Genomic DNA, 14851 nt, shown 5'->3' with positions numbered 1-14851 from the left:
GGGGTGGAGTGCAGACAAAAAGAAAGGGATGATTTCCTCTGGCCTCTTCCTTTTGCCTTCTCACCTTCTAGGACAGTGCTGTACTCACCAACCTTAGCCATCACGGTGCAAAGTGGGAACAACAACTGCAGGAGAGACATGGGGCTGGGGCAGAGGAGATGGAGTCCTCATGTGAGGGAGGGGAGAGAAATCCCCCAGTAGCTGTGGGAGGGGAAGGGAAGTCCCTAAATATTCTCAGTTGTGGCCATTTCTGCCTGTAAATGGAGTCTGTCTATCAATCAGAGGCCTTCTGCTCTCCTGTACAGAAAACTACAACTTAGGTCTCTTGCAGTGCCTCAGTTGCCTTATTTTATATGATATGTGTTTTTATTAATTACTTTGTGCTGTGACTTTCTCCAATTTGAGGTCCTTGAACCACATTTTGGAAACAGAAACCGCTGCTCTGTGCTTCTCTCTTCCACCTCCTAAATGGAAAGTCCTGCTACAGCATTTCTTAACCTTGGGCTTCCAGAATGACCACGTGGCTCGGAAGCTGTACAAGGCTCTGTGCTCAGGCCTGTGCAAGAGCTTTCACTTTTCACATTTGAAAGTGTGAGGGGGAGAAAGGTTTAGCAGTGACCCTCCCCCAACTGCCAGGAGCCGCGTGTCCTTAGAGCAGTCCTGTGTGGACCGGGGGTCCCGCTCACAGCCTGGAGCACCTCTTGCCATTCCTCATGGCCCTCAGGACCCTGCCCCAGTACTCCTATCGCCTGAGTGCACTGCTCAGAAAGGGCCCTACCTTGATGTCCGGAACTGTTACCAACGTATTGTTTAAGGGGAGGATTCTTTTTTTAAAAAGTGCTTCAGTCTGATCCCCACTCTGTACCTGCAAACATAAATGCGTAGGTAGAGAAAAACACTAGAATAGCCTACTCTCCAACAGCAATGATTTTCTAACCTCCTTTGAAATGGTATTCTTCACATGCAAATGTGAGGAAACTGGTCAGATGTTTTTCAACAGCCTAAAAAAGGTGTGGTGTGCTTATATGCATTTGACATGTTTTAAGCCAAGTTGGTTGAACTGTTTTTGCTCTTGCAGTTATGTTACAGAACTAAAATCAATGGACAGCAGATTCACTCTCTGTGTGAATGCGGAGATGTCTTTCTTTATTAAAGCCCTGGATTCATGTTCATCAGAACTTTTTTTTAGTATCAAGATGCTTTGCTTGATGGATTTTATAATAATGAAGCATCGTTACACACTCCATCCATATTAAAAATAAGAGTAATAGCTATTGCATTTTGAGCACTTACTATATCCCTGGCACCCTCCTAAACCCTTTCATTGGATCATCTGGTGACACCCCTGAGCGGAGCTCTAGTCTGTCCATTTGCATGTGGGATTTACTTGAGTTCAAAGAGGGTAAGTACTGTAGTTCCCCTTACCTACAGTTTTGCTCTCTGATGTTTCCATTACCTACAGTGAATCGTGGTCCAAAAATATTAAATGGAACATTCCAGAAATAAAAAATTCGTAAGTCTTAAATTGCGCACAGTTCTGAGTAGCAAAGTGAAATCTTTTTCTGTCTTGCGCTGTCCCATCTGGGACAGGACTCGTCTCGGTTCAGCATCTCCATGCTGCATACGCTTCTAGCCTATAGTCACTCAGTAGCCTCTTTGTTCTCAGAAGGTCTGTCTCAGCATCTGCACTGCAGTTTGGGCCATCCTAAAGTCACGATGCCTCTGTAACTCACCCCGCCTCATTTCATCACGTAGGCATTGTATCATCTCACATTATCACAGGAAGGGTGAGCACAGGACAATACGATATTTTGAGAGACCACATTCACATAATTTTTATTACAGAATATTGTTATAAGTGTTCTGTTTTATTATGTTATTGTTCATCACTAACTGTGAATAATTTCTAAATTAAACTTTGTCGTAGGTGTGTTATATACAGGAAAAACCCCCACAGTATATATAGTGTTAAGATAAGGGGACTACTGTGATGCTCCAAGAAAACTGGATGCTAATCCCCGTCTGTGTGACCCTAAACCCAAATTAACCACTTCCTGTATCTGCCTCCCACTGCAAGGGCACCTCTGTGCACAGCTGTGCTGACCACAGGCCACTTGTGAAATGTCTTGGATCATTTTCCCATCCTGGTCTCTCTTTTGGAGGAGACTGACTTTTCCTTTTCAGGCTCTCACCTCTGGCCCCTTCCTCAAGATCTGAGTGGATTGCAAACTTCTATCTGTAACTGGGAGAGGAGAGGCAGGAATTTCAGCTATCTCCCAGAAATAGAGACCTTGGGGAGGGCTGGGCCCAGAGAGCCTCAGAAATGGAATGCTAGTTTTACTTATCCTTTAGGTAAACCAGCTTTAATTCCTCTTGGGGTCTGCAGACACCTGGAGAGATCTCCTGCCTCCTCTCGCTGGGTTCTGGGTAGGGTGATGGGTATGTGGGGGAACTGTTGGAACTTAAGGCCTGGTCCTAAGATCCTTAAGAATGCTGATGGTGCCAGGTCAGCTTCTCCACCCACCCCCACCCGAGCCCACCGAGATCCAACACAGACTCTCCATCCAGGCCAACGGGCCAATGCCCTTCCCACAACAGGAGTCCTCTGCCCAGATGCCCAAAGGCTGTGGTATGCTGGATGGAGCCCATTTCTACCTGCTCACAGAGCCATGTGCAACTCTCAGGATCTGTGAGAGCTGCTTTTAAACACAGTCATTATTAAAAGTGAAATGATATCAAATTACAAGTGAATAAAATATACATTAAAAATAAAGGTAATAAATAGTACTTCCCACTTTCTGATTACGTAGTACATCTTATAATTTTCTAGGCTCCTGAGGTTACTCATGTCTCTTATATCCGCGTGGTGGAAATAGTGTAACGTGACGTGCACCTGTGCATCGCTTTCCAACTCTGCATCTGGGGGCCTCACGCTGGAAGCTTCACATCGGCCGTAGTGGGAACATTTACACCACACGCGTCAGCAAATGCTGCATGCCAGGGCAGAGTTTCAGACAGCTGGTTGTCAAATATGTGTCAGCCCACCACGACCTATAGGTAAATTTTACATTCTCAGGTACTTTGATACATTTTAAGTTACCAGTTTTGTGCTTGTACTCTACTTGACTTTTTCTAATATTCAATAATACATCTATATTTCTCTTGTTTCTACCCTGGTAGGAAAATCTCTGGCAAGGAAGGGCAATGGTGGGCCACCACCTTTCTGTTAGTGGAGGCCTTCCTCCAGCTTCAGCTCTAATAGATGAGCAGAGCCAGGGGGAGGGGAGAAGCTCATCAGTGGCCCCTCCAGAGAGCCAGGCTGCAGCACTGTGAGCCTGACCGCTAGGCAGGGGGGTGGGCTGCTCTCCCTCAGAACCTAGACTGCTGTGCTGATGCTGCTGGGCTCAGGATCAGTGCCTCCAGTTGGCCTCATAGGAATCACCTGGGGAAGTCAGATTCCATAGATGGAGACTTGGGACCCTGAGGTCTGAAGTTCAGAAAGCTCAAGGGGAATGTTCCTGGGAAATACAAGGCAAGAGTACTTTTTGGATTCAAACATCTTGCTCTGGCAGTTTCTGTCCACCTGGCCTTGGGCCAAATACTTAAATTTAGAGAGCCTTGGGGTTTTTTATTTATAGAAGGGGGAAAAAATTAAAGCTACTTTATTTTCATTTTGTTTTTTATATTGTACTATCAAAAGTTGTTATAACCTTTGACATTAGGAGAAAAGGTAAATCAATTATTACATGTGTTTATACTATACTAAAATACTTTCAAAAAGCATATACTTCCATTTACTTGTTAGTTGTTATCACTAACACAATAACCCTGAAAATTGCTGAAATTCGCTGAAATTCACCTTGTTTTACATTTGAGGAATCTGAAATTTAGAGATCAGTGACTTGTGCTAGATACTAAAATAATACACACAGCGAAAATTTCAGCACTCCCAATGCGCCCATGACATCCGAGATTCGTGAGGACAGCCTGGGGCACAGACCTCGGAAGGGGGCTGGCACGAAGAGATACATCGGCTTACCTCCAGTTACTCACAAATGGAGAAGCTCCTGGTGCATCACATGGGTCCCAGAAGCCCCATCTTGAATGCACAGGTTATAGCTTTAACTGGCCCCCTCAAAAATCACCAAAGTAGAGAACACACCAAGAATTCCGACTTTTAAAAAATTTAAATCTGATTGCAAAACAATTCATGTTCAATAAAACATTCTGAAAAATAAAGATGATAAAATGTATCCCCACTCAGATCAGAGATAACATACTGTTAACCTTTTAGTGAACAGCATTCTGATTTCCTTTGTAATGCATGGAAATTCAGATTTTGTTACCTTTACCTCTGGTAACTGCTTCTAAAGTCAGCTGCTGTACCAGTGAAAGGCAAAAAATAACCACCGCATCATTTTAAAGGCATTTTGCTCACTCATTCATTCAGTGTATTATTTGAGTGTTTTATTATGTGCCAGTCATAATTCCAGGTGCTGGGAAACAGCAGCGGACAAGGGGATGACCTTCAGGGAGCCTATAACTTGGGGACAGAGACAGAGACACTGGACAAGTAAACACATATGAGGCTACACTTGTGACAACTTCCTTCCGTGAAGTAACTGAACAAGGTGAAGAAAGTAAAGAGGTGCGAGAGATGCTGTGGAGTGGACCTTCCTTATGTCGGAGAGCGCCTTCCTGTGAATGTGCCCCTCACAGAAACACAATGATGTGGATTATAGCAACCTGGTGTAGGTCCAAGGTTGCTGTGTAGGAATAGCTGTCATTCGACTCCAGGCTACACTTCTGTTATTAGTTGATGTGGATAGATTCTCAAAGTAAGCAAAGATCTTAGAAGTGATTTAATCCAACACCTTCACTTTGTAAGTGATGAGAATGGTCAAGGGGTGACTTAGCTGGAATCACTAGCAAATAACAGACCCATTTCCGGGGGCTAGCTTTTCTACCCACGAATCTCACCTGTCATTCCTGTAACATGCGGCTCCTTTTAGAGAAAAGTGACATAAAGAAATGTTGCTCTGTGCAGTGCCCATAAATACACCAAATATACCATATTTGACCGTGTATAATGTGCACCCATGTTTTTGGCCCAAACTTTCAGGGGAAAAAATCTCTCGTTTTAATTTTTAACTTCAATTATTTATTTATTTATTTGTTTGTTTATATTTAGATACTTGTTTTTGGAATTATAAGAGCTTTTAGCATTTATTTTTGAACATACAGATATCACTATTTCTTTCTAGAGTTACACTTTTTTTTAAAAGATTTTTATTCATTTTTAGAGAGGGAAGGGAGGAAGAAAGAGAGAGAGAAACATCAATGTGCGGTTGCTGGGGGCCGTGGCCTGAAACCCAGGCATGTGCCCTGACTGGGAATCAAACTTGCGATGCTTTGGTTCGCAGCCCGTGCTCAATCCACTGAGCTACGCCAGCCAGGGCTTAGAGTTACACTTTTAATGCATAAGCATAAATAAGACAATTGAAAACATTTATATGGATATGGAATTAACACTATCCATGTATAATGTGTATTCTTATCTTTCCCTCAAAAATTTTGGCCAAAAAAGTGTACATTATACAGGGCAAAATATGGTAATCAATTACCTAGATACAATTACATTGTATCTTTTTTCCCTGATGCAAAGTCTGGAGTGAAAAAAGAACATGGCATTTAGTGTTACATAACATCCACAGACATTTTTCTTTTTGTTCTTAATATCTTTCTTTCTTTCTTTTTTAGTTTTTTTGCCTTTTACTAGACGTGTGGTTTGGAAAACCTACTGGATCTCTCTGGGCATTAGCTTATTTATAAAACCAGATTGCTTTGTAACGATGGTTCTTATTCCAATGTTTAAATGAAGAAAATATTAAGTGAAACTTTGTAGAAATAAATGGCATATAAAGAGTGTAAAATGTAATGTCTTCAGTGTAGGGGAACTAGAGCAGGCCTTGCTGGAGGCTGGGTTTTTCTTTCAATTGACTAGGGCTCTAGTTAGTTACTGAAACCCTTAGTCTGTGCATCCAGAAACCTGGGTAACCAGTTCAGCAGGTTGAAGCCATATCACTGTGGTTTTTCTCTTTAAGATACCAAACTTTCGGGTTTTCTCTGGTGGCTCTTTACACTTCACTTATTGCATCATAAACTGTGTGGTAGTGGTTTCATTTTTACCATGTGAACTGGATTATTCCACTGCAAATCTCCCTGGGGTTCTTGGAAAAATATCTGAAATTGATAAGAAACAGGACACTTTTCAGGAAATACCCAACTAAGGAATTATTGAGTATGTTGCACAGTTTGCAGAGGTTTTAGGGAGATCTTAACTATCTCTCTAGAAAGGTCAATCTGAAGGCTTATTTATGTGTTTCAGGGACTTTCATGGAGTGCTTATTTTTAGAACAATGGAACAGACAGGAACTAATTCTTGATGTGTTTGGGCCTTCGGCTGTGAGGCTTTTTAGGCTTCTCTTTTCCCAACCCAGCTGCGTTGCCACACACCAAGCAGACGTGACTTGTCCTGGCCAGAAAACTTGGGCTCCATCCCAAGGAGTGAGAGCATACTTTTCCCGGGGCCCCTGGTCTCTATCCCACTGGGTTTCCTGTGCCTTCTACCCGTGGCCTGCAGCCTAGCTGCCCACAAGGAGACAGTCTCACTGTAGGTGGCTGCAGCAGCGTTTGCAGAAGGGAGGACAAGGGAGCTAGTGACAGATGGCTGTGACAGGGGACCGCAGCCTGCACAGGAAAAGACAAGACAGAGCAGTCTCACTTCCTTCTTGCCTCTTCAAAGGCTTTTTTCTACCTTCTTTTTTTTTCCTGCCTTTTCTTGTTTGTTTGTTTTTTTTAAAGAAGATATGAGTTAGCATTAAATGTGGTGAGAGTGGAAACGAGTATTTCTGTGCTGATGACTGTGTCTGAGATCATGAGCTTGTTGGGATGGATCTCAATGCCTAAAATTCATTAATTAAAAGAAGGGATCATAATTAAAAATCCAATCACATGTAAGTGAATCAATAAATGTAATCTGAATAAAAATTAGTATAAATGCATTTAGCAAACATAGCAAATATTTTTATTATAACAAATATAACAAAATAGCACTCATTGTTTCTTTATGAAGAAAAGTAATGAATGCTTACAATTGCTAGATTATGTAAGGTGTTTTCATGGTGTAAGACAACCTCTTCTGAAAGGTGTGGAATTCTGTGGGGTGATACATCTGTAGTGATGGTCTCCAGCAGAGGCTCTCAGAGTCAGCACACCTAACAGCTTGTAAAAAATGCAAATTCCTGAATCCCACCCCTTGATAATCTGATTAATAAATAAATCTGGCAGTACAATTCAGAACTCTCTATTTTTTTAAAGATTTTATTTATTTATTTTTAGAGAGGGAAGGGAGGGAGAAAGAGAGAGAGAGAAACATCAGTATGCGGTTGCTGGGGGTCATGGCCTGCAACCCAGGCATGCACCCTGACTGGGAATCGAACCTGTGACACTTTGGTTCGCAGCCCGCGCTCCATCCACTGAGCTACGCCAGCCAGGGCCAGACTCTCTATTTTTATTTTGCTTTTTCTGATTCAAAAGTTTTTTTTTAACATTCAATATTATTTTATAATAATTTCAGGTGTACAGCATAGTGGCTAGAAAATGATTACAAAGTGTTTCCCTCGTAAGTCTAGCAGCGACCTGGCACCATACATGGTTATTACAGTATTACTGACTACACTCCCTGTGCCGTACTTTACATCTCTGTGACTATTTTGTAACTGCCAATTTATACTTCTTAATCCCTTCACCCTTTTCATCTCGTCCCCTAGCCCCCTCTCCTCTCTCTGGCAACCATCAGTGTCAGAACTCTTTATATTTCAGTAAACTCACCAAATGCTTCCGATGCCAGAATCAGGGCCCTGGATCAACGTTGGAAACCCTCGCCTTCCTCCAAAAAGAGAAGTAGAGCTTAGTGTGAAATACACAGAGTCAAAGCTGACATTCACACTTCAGAACATTTGCTTACAAGCATGTGTGCGTGACTTTGAATCTGTCACTTCATTTTCCCCAAATAGCAACATTTGCTTAGAAAAAAAATCATGGGGAAAAGAGTAAAGTTATTAATGCTGGTTGTTTACATAGAAAATGAGTGAAGAAGACACTAAACTTTGAGTTATGGGAACTTTGTAGCTCAGAGCTGTTTAATTCACTGAATCAGAGAGGTGCCTCTGGTCCTAATAGAAACACTTTCCATGATTTAAGGCCTATCCAAAAGCTGTCTGTGTTTTGAGCCTGAATTATTCTTTTTAACGGTTTTTTGTAGGTTTTTTGAAAAAAAAATGTTTAAAATATTGTATTTTCCTGAGGGCTCGGGGAGAGAGAGAAAGAGAGAGAGAGAGAGGGAGACTTGGACTGTTGGCCACTCTGATTCCTGTTGTACCTTCACTCACAGCCTTTTTATTCTTTTAAACTTTGGAAAATTATGTAATTTCTGTGCACCTCAGTTTCTCTATCCATAAAATGAGGGATGATAATAGCTTATTTTATCAATTCTAAAATGAACATTCTCCCTATATTTTAATATCTCTGAAGTCGGAGTACACCTTGCCATTTACAATGAAAAAGTATTGCATCCTAGATTAATTGGCGGCATTTTTTTAGTGGCACATAAAATAATGGAGTGTCTTCTAATGATGATGTCTTAGATGAAAGGAAATATGATAATACCTATGTCCTAGGGTTTTGTGGGGGTTAACTGAGTTAAGAAACAAAATGCTTAGTACCGTGACTGACTAATATTAATCACTTAATAAACAAAATCTATTAATGTTCTAATATGTGGATGGACTATAAATTAACTAGGCCTTCCCTGTTGAGCCTTTAGATTGTCCCCAATATTCTTATCATTATATACCACACTGAACATCCTTGTGTATGACCTTTATGTGCATCTCTAAATGGGATAGATTCCTAAAAGTGGAATTATTAGGTCAAAAACAGGAACACATTGAAGGCACGGATTTATAATCACAATGACTGAAAAGTCAGTCACACCTGGGTTAGAATCACCACTTACCCTGTGATCTTCATCATTTTACCTAAATTTTCTGCATTTCTGTTTTTGCATCTATAAAATGAGAATAACAACATTCACAGGCATATTGTAAGGTTTAAATAAGAAGATGCAATCAAACACAATATCATACTGGCCCATAGTAAGTTCAAAATCAATGTAAGTGATTCATCTATTTATTCATTTATTTACTTTTTAAATTAGGGCATATTGACCAGCGCCGCCTTGCTGCCTCCTAGCTTTGGAAGCCTATAGTTTGCACTTTGTAAAACCACCAGTTTACAACAGTGACCCCGTGTGGCAGTAATGAAGACAGCAGCAGCCGAAAACTGTGTCATGGGGCTTGTTGACAGGACTGTCCTTTTGGATGGCAGAAGCCCGTGCCTGAGATTCTTGAACCATCTGAGATATACTCTAGAAAGAGATAATGAACGCTGCCCATATGAATATGAGAGCGAGCCTCAGCAATTGCTTTAAATATTGAAAGATGATGTCTTTTAGATCTCAGATATACATGAACTGGTAAAAGAATTCACCATCATCTGTGCTGTTTCTACAGAAACAGCACAGATGAATGATTTATCTCTTTGAAAAATATAACCACGAGAAGTTACTTTGGCAATTTTACTTGTACCTTATAAATCCCAGCAAACTAATACTGAATTTTAGTGGACGGTTGGGATTGTCATGCTGTCACCCAAGCTGTAATTCATGAAAGGCCTCCTGGCTCGGACTTCTGGAGAGGCTGGGAGACCTCATGTCTACAAATACAACCAGAAGTGATTATATAATGAGCACTTTGAATATATTAAAGAGGTGTCTTATCAGATGATGAATTTACGTGTTTCATAAATTTTATTTCAGAGAATATCACGCCAATCTTAATTCCATGGTTTCTGTAACCTACTCATAGGGATTAAGTAAAAGAAGATATGATTTTAATATAAGCTTTTATTTTATTAAGTCTATGAATATCTAGAACTACAGAGATGTAATAGTTAGGCAGTAATATTGGAAATATTGGTAAAAGTAATTGAAAAGTAATATTGGTAGCAAAACCAATAAAACCCCAAAGATATGGATGTGAATTGTCAGTTTGAATTATAATAAATTTAGAATATATATGTGATTTATAAAGGTTTATATGATATTTAAAGGTATTTGACCACATTTAAGAATGTATATAATAACTTCATTAACAAAGTTATATGCATAATCTAAAGTGGTACTTCCTCTTTCTCCCAGTATAAATACATGGGACAAAATTAAAATGGTACCAGAAAAGTGAAAGGAAAAAGTGAGTTTCCCTGCCTTCTCTCATCATTAAATACTAAATTCATCTCCTCTGAAGCAAACTGTAGATCTGAAAGCATCTTACATTTTTTCCTAATAGTTAAATTTTTATTTAATAGCTGTATATTATACAAGGAAAAGTGGTGACTTCATTTTTAGCAGCAGTTTGTATTTCATTTACTTGAATGCCTCAGTAAAAGAAAAAAAAGAAGTGTAATTCTTTGTCAATAAAATACATTTTCCAAATGTGTCAAATAACTTGAAAATTTTCTAAATATGAAAGTAACACATATTCAACAGAGGATTTATAAACAAAAATAATTAAAATAAACACATTTTACATTTGAATTAAGTATTTTAAATCTTTAAAATAAACTTTAGAATTATATGTTTAAAAATCTTAAAAAATTCAAAGGTATAACAGGTGTAAATAATCCTCTTTCCACACTTGTCTTCTAGCATTTCAATTTCATTTCCAAAATCAGCCAAGACTATCAGCCTTTTGTGTATTCTTCCAAACATAGTTGGCACGCATAGTCAGCGTGCACAGTCTGCGTGCACACAGGCACGGGCATCTTCTCTGTGTGTGCGTCTGTGTGCGCAGTGTCCTACCCTTTGTTTGACTTAGCAGTTTTAACAATATATCTCAAAGGTAGTTCCAGATTAGCAAACATAGCAAATATTTTTATTATAACAATTATAGCAAAATAGCACTCATTGTTTCTCTACGAAGAAAAGTAATGAATGCTTACAATTGCTAGATTATGTAAGGTGTTTTCATGGTGTAAGACAACCTCTTCTGAAAGGTGTGGAATTCTGTGGGGTGATACATCTGTAGTGATAGTCTCCAGCAGAGGCTCTCAGGGTCAGCACACCTAACAGCTTGTAAAAAGATAAATGGCTTATTTATTTGCGTTACTATCTTTTGCCCTAATAAATCGGCTGCAAGATTGAGCAAGTATATCTGTACAATAAATTTCTAGAAGTAGAATTGCTGGATCAAAACATACATGCATTTGTAATTCTGTCAAATATTGCCAAACTATCTGAAGGACATTTTTAAAGGTTGTTCTTCAAGTAGTTCAAAGAAACTCAGACATGGTTTACTTTTTAATTTTTATTATGAATCTTGGTTCCATAAATAATAGAGTAGGAAAGAGGAACCTAGGGGCTTTAAGGGTTTTGAGAGAAAGAATGTCATGATCATAACATTCTAGCCAGTGGGCTGAGGGCAGACTGTACTGAACATGGTAAAAAAGAGGCAAACCAGTTACAAGGTTATAACAAAAACTGAGGCAAGCTGAATGCAGCAATAGGTAGAAACAATTACACACCATGACCCAATGGGTTTATTGCAGGAATGCAAGGTTGGTTTGACATCTGAAGATCAATTAATGTAATACCAAAGTAAAGGAATAAAAAAAACTAAACCATAAGATCATTTTGATAGATGGGAAAAAAAGCACAGCATTTGACAAAACACAACACCCATTTGTGGAAAAAAAAAGCTTAACAAACAAAAAGAGAAGGTAAATTCTTCAGCCTGATGAAGGGCATCTGAGAAACAGCCACAGCCACAATCCACTTTATGGTGAAAGACTGAATACTTTTTCAGTGAGAACAGGAACACTTTAAGGATGTGTGTTTTTAGCACTTATATTCTACATTGTATCAGAGGTGCTAGCCAGGGTAATTTGGCAAGGAAATGAAATAAAAGCAGCCACATTGTAAAGAAAGAAGTAAAACTGTTTCTCTTTGCAGATGACATAATCTTCCACATAGGAAAGTTTAAGGCAGCTACAAGTAAAAAACCTATTAGAACTAATAAATGAGTCAGTGAGAATACAGGATACAATGCCAATATACAGAAATCAATTATACTTCCTTAACTTTCAGTGACTCCAAAAACAAAATTGAGAAAAATATTTATAATAGTGTCACAAATAAAAATACTCAGAAATAAATTAAGAGTGTAAGGCTTATACACTGAAAATTAGAAACTATTGTTGAAATGAAATAAGAAGTAAATAAATGGAAGTTCCTCCTATTTCATGTTTTAGAAGATTTAATATTGTTAAGATGACAATACTCCTGAAATTGATCTAAAGATTCAACACAATCCCTATCAAAATCCTAGCTTCCTTTCTGGCAGCAATTGATAAGTTCATCCTAAAATTCATATGGACATGCAGGTACCCTTCATAGCCAAAACAATTTTGAAAAAGAAAAAGGTGGAGGACTCACACTTCTCAATTTTAAAACTTACTACAAAGCTGCAGTAATTAAGACAGAGTTGTGGTACTGGCATAAGAATATACAGAGATCAATGGCATAAAGTTGAGAATCCAGAAATAAACCCAGGTGTCTTATGATCCACTGACTGAAGTAAGTATACCAATACCATTTAATGAAGAAAGGAGAGTCTTTACAACAAACAGTGTTGGGTGATTGCATATCCACATCCAAAACCATGAACCCTACTTCATACCATACACAAAAATTAACTCAAAATGGATCAAAGACCTAAATGTAAGAGCTAAACATACAAAAATATCTTAGAAAAAAACCACAGGGGTAAACCTTTACAGACTTGAATTAGGTAATGTTTCTTAAATATGACACTAACAGCATAAGCACTAAAAGGAAAAAAATAGATAAATGGATTTCATCAAAATTAACTTTATGTTTCAAAGGAAACTGTCAAGAAAGGGAAATTCACCCCTCAGAATAGGATAATATTTTAGCAAATTACATATCAGATAAGGGACTTATAACTAGAATATATAAAGGGCTCCTCAAACAGTAATAAAGAGAAATAATCCAATTTTAAAATATCTAGTCTGAATAAACATTTCTCCAAAGAAAATATGCAAAGAGCCAATAATTTCATGAAGAGAACTCAACATTCATCAGAAAAATGCAAATCAAAAGTGAGATACCCATTAAGATGACTATTATTTTAAAAAAAACAAAACAAAATAACGATTATTGGCAAGAATGTGCAGAAATTGGAACCCTTGTACACTAGTGAGAATGAAAATGTGCAGCTGCTTTGGAAAACAGCCTAGTAGTTCCTCAAAAGATTATAAATAAAGAATAAATACACGACTCAGCACTTCTACCCAAGAGAAGTAAAAACATATGCTCACACGAAAACTTACACATGAATGTTCATAGGAGCATCAGTTATAACAGCAAGATGTCAAGGACTCAAGTGTCCGTTAACTAACGAGTAGACAACCACACGGGGCATAGCCATTGTTAAAAACAAGCAACAGGCCCCAAGTGGACTTGCTTTTGCTAATCCCCACGTCACCAGACCAATTTAACTTCATTACAGTTTTAGCTCTTTTGGAAACGGAATCAGTAGTCACCCGATCAGCATCGTTCAGGTGCGAGTCTGCGTAACAAAGCCCGCAGCGGGACGTGGTAACCTGGCCACGCCCACCCCGCTCTTCCGCCGGTGCAGCTCCCTCGTTCTGCGCGCCTCCTGCCTGCACGTCTTTCATTCCCTGCAGCTCCTTGGAGTTCCTGTCTGTCTGCTAGATGGCACTTCCCGACTCGAATTAATTTTTGCTAGAATAAACTCAGCGTGTCTAATATGCTCCAGTTTATCTTTGAACATGATACGATGGAGTATTATTTGACCTTAAAAAGGAATGAAGTGCTGAAAGCTGCTACGACACGGATGAACCTTAAAAGAAGCCAGTCCCCAAAAAACAACATATTGCATGATTGTATTTATATGAAATGTCTAGAACGGGCAATTCCGTAGAGACCGAAAGCAGGCGAGCGGTTATTCGGCGCTCGGGGGAGTGCGGGATGGGCGGGTGCGACAGCTAAGAGCACAAGGTTTCTTCGGGAAGCGATGAAATGTTCTAACGATGGTTGTGGTGAATTTCGCGCAACTTTGTGACTTATACTGCAAACAAAAACCATTGCATGCATTCCTAAAGGGGTGAATTGTTTAGTATGTGGGTTAACTCTTAACAAACTTGTGTACAAGAAGAAAGAAAAATAAACCCTGTACCAGACAACCCAGATTTAACTCCCATCTCTGCCCCGGAATGGCGATGTGACTTTAGAAATATTACTTAACTTGTGCGTGCCTTAAAGTCTGCATAAATAAACAGAGATAATAATATTTCCTCTCTCATAGGGTTGTTGTAAGGATTAAGAATCAACACATGAAAGGACTTAGAACAGTGTATGGTAAAGAAAAACTGCTGTCACTTATACTCAAAGTGTAAATTTCAAAGTCAGTAGTTTTTCCTCATGACCTTGCTCTGTTTCTTTTCACGACTTAATTTGAAAGAGAAGGAGGTACGGTCAGTTTATTGGGTTCTTCTTTTTTTTTTCTATTATTTTACAGAACGGCTGGAGAGTGTAAATTTAAGTCCGAAAACTCAAGTGCCTTCATTTTGGACTTAATGCCTTTTATAAGCGAACGTCTTTCGCTCAGTTTGACCCTCTAGGCTTTCC

Source organism: Phyllostomus hastatus, unplaced genomic scaffold, assembly GCF_019186645.2.
Source record: "Phyllostomus hastatus isolate PE091 unplaced genomic scaffold, TTU_PhHast_1.1 phas_scaffold_1674, whole genome shotgun sequence".
Classification (NCBI taxonomy): Eukaryota; Metazoa; Chordata; class Mammalia; order Chiroptera; family Phyllostomidae; genus Phyllostomus; species Phyllostomus hastatus.
This window is presented reverse-complemented; position numbering follows the sequence as displayed.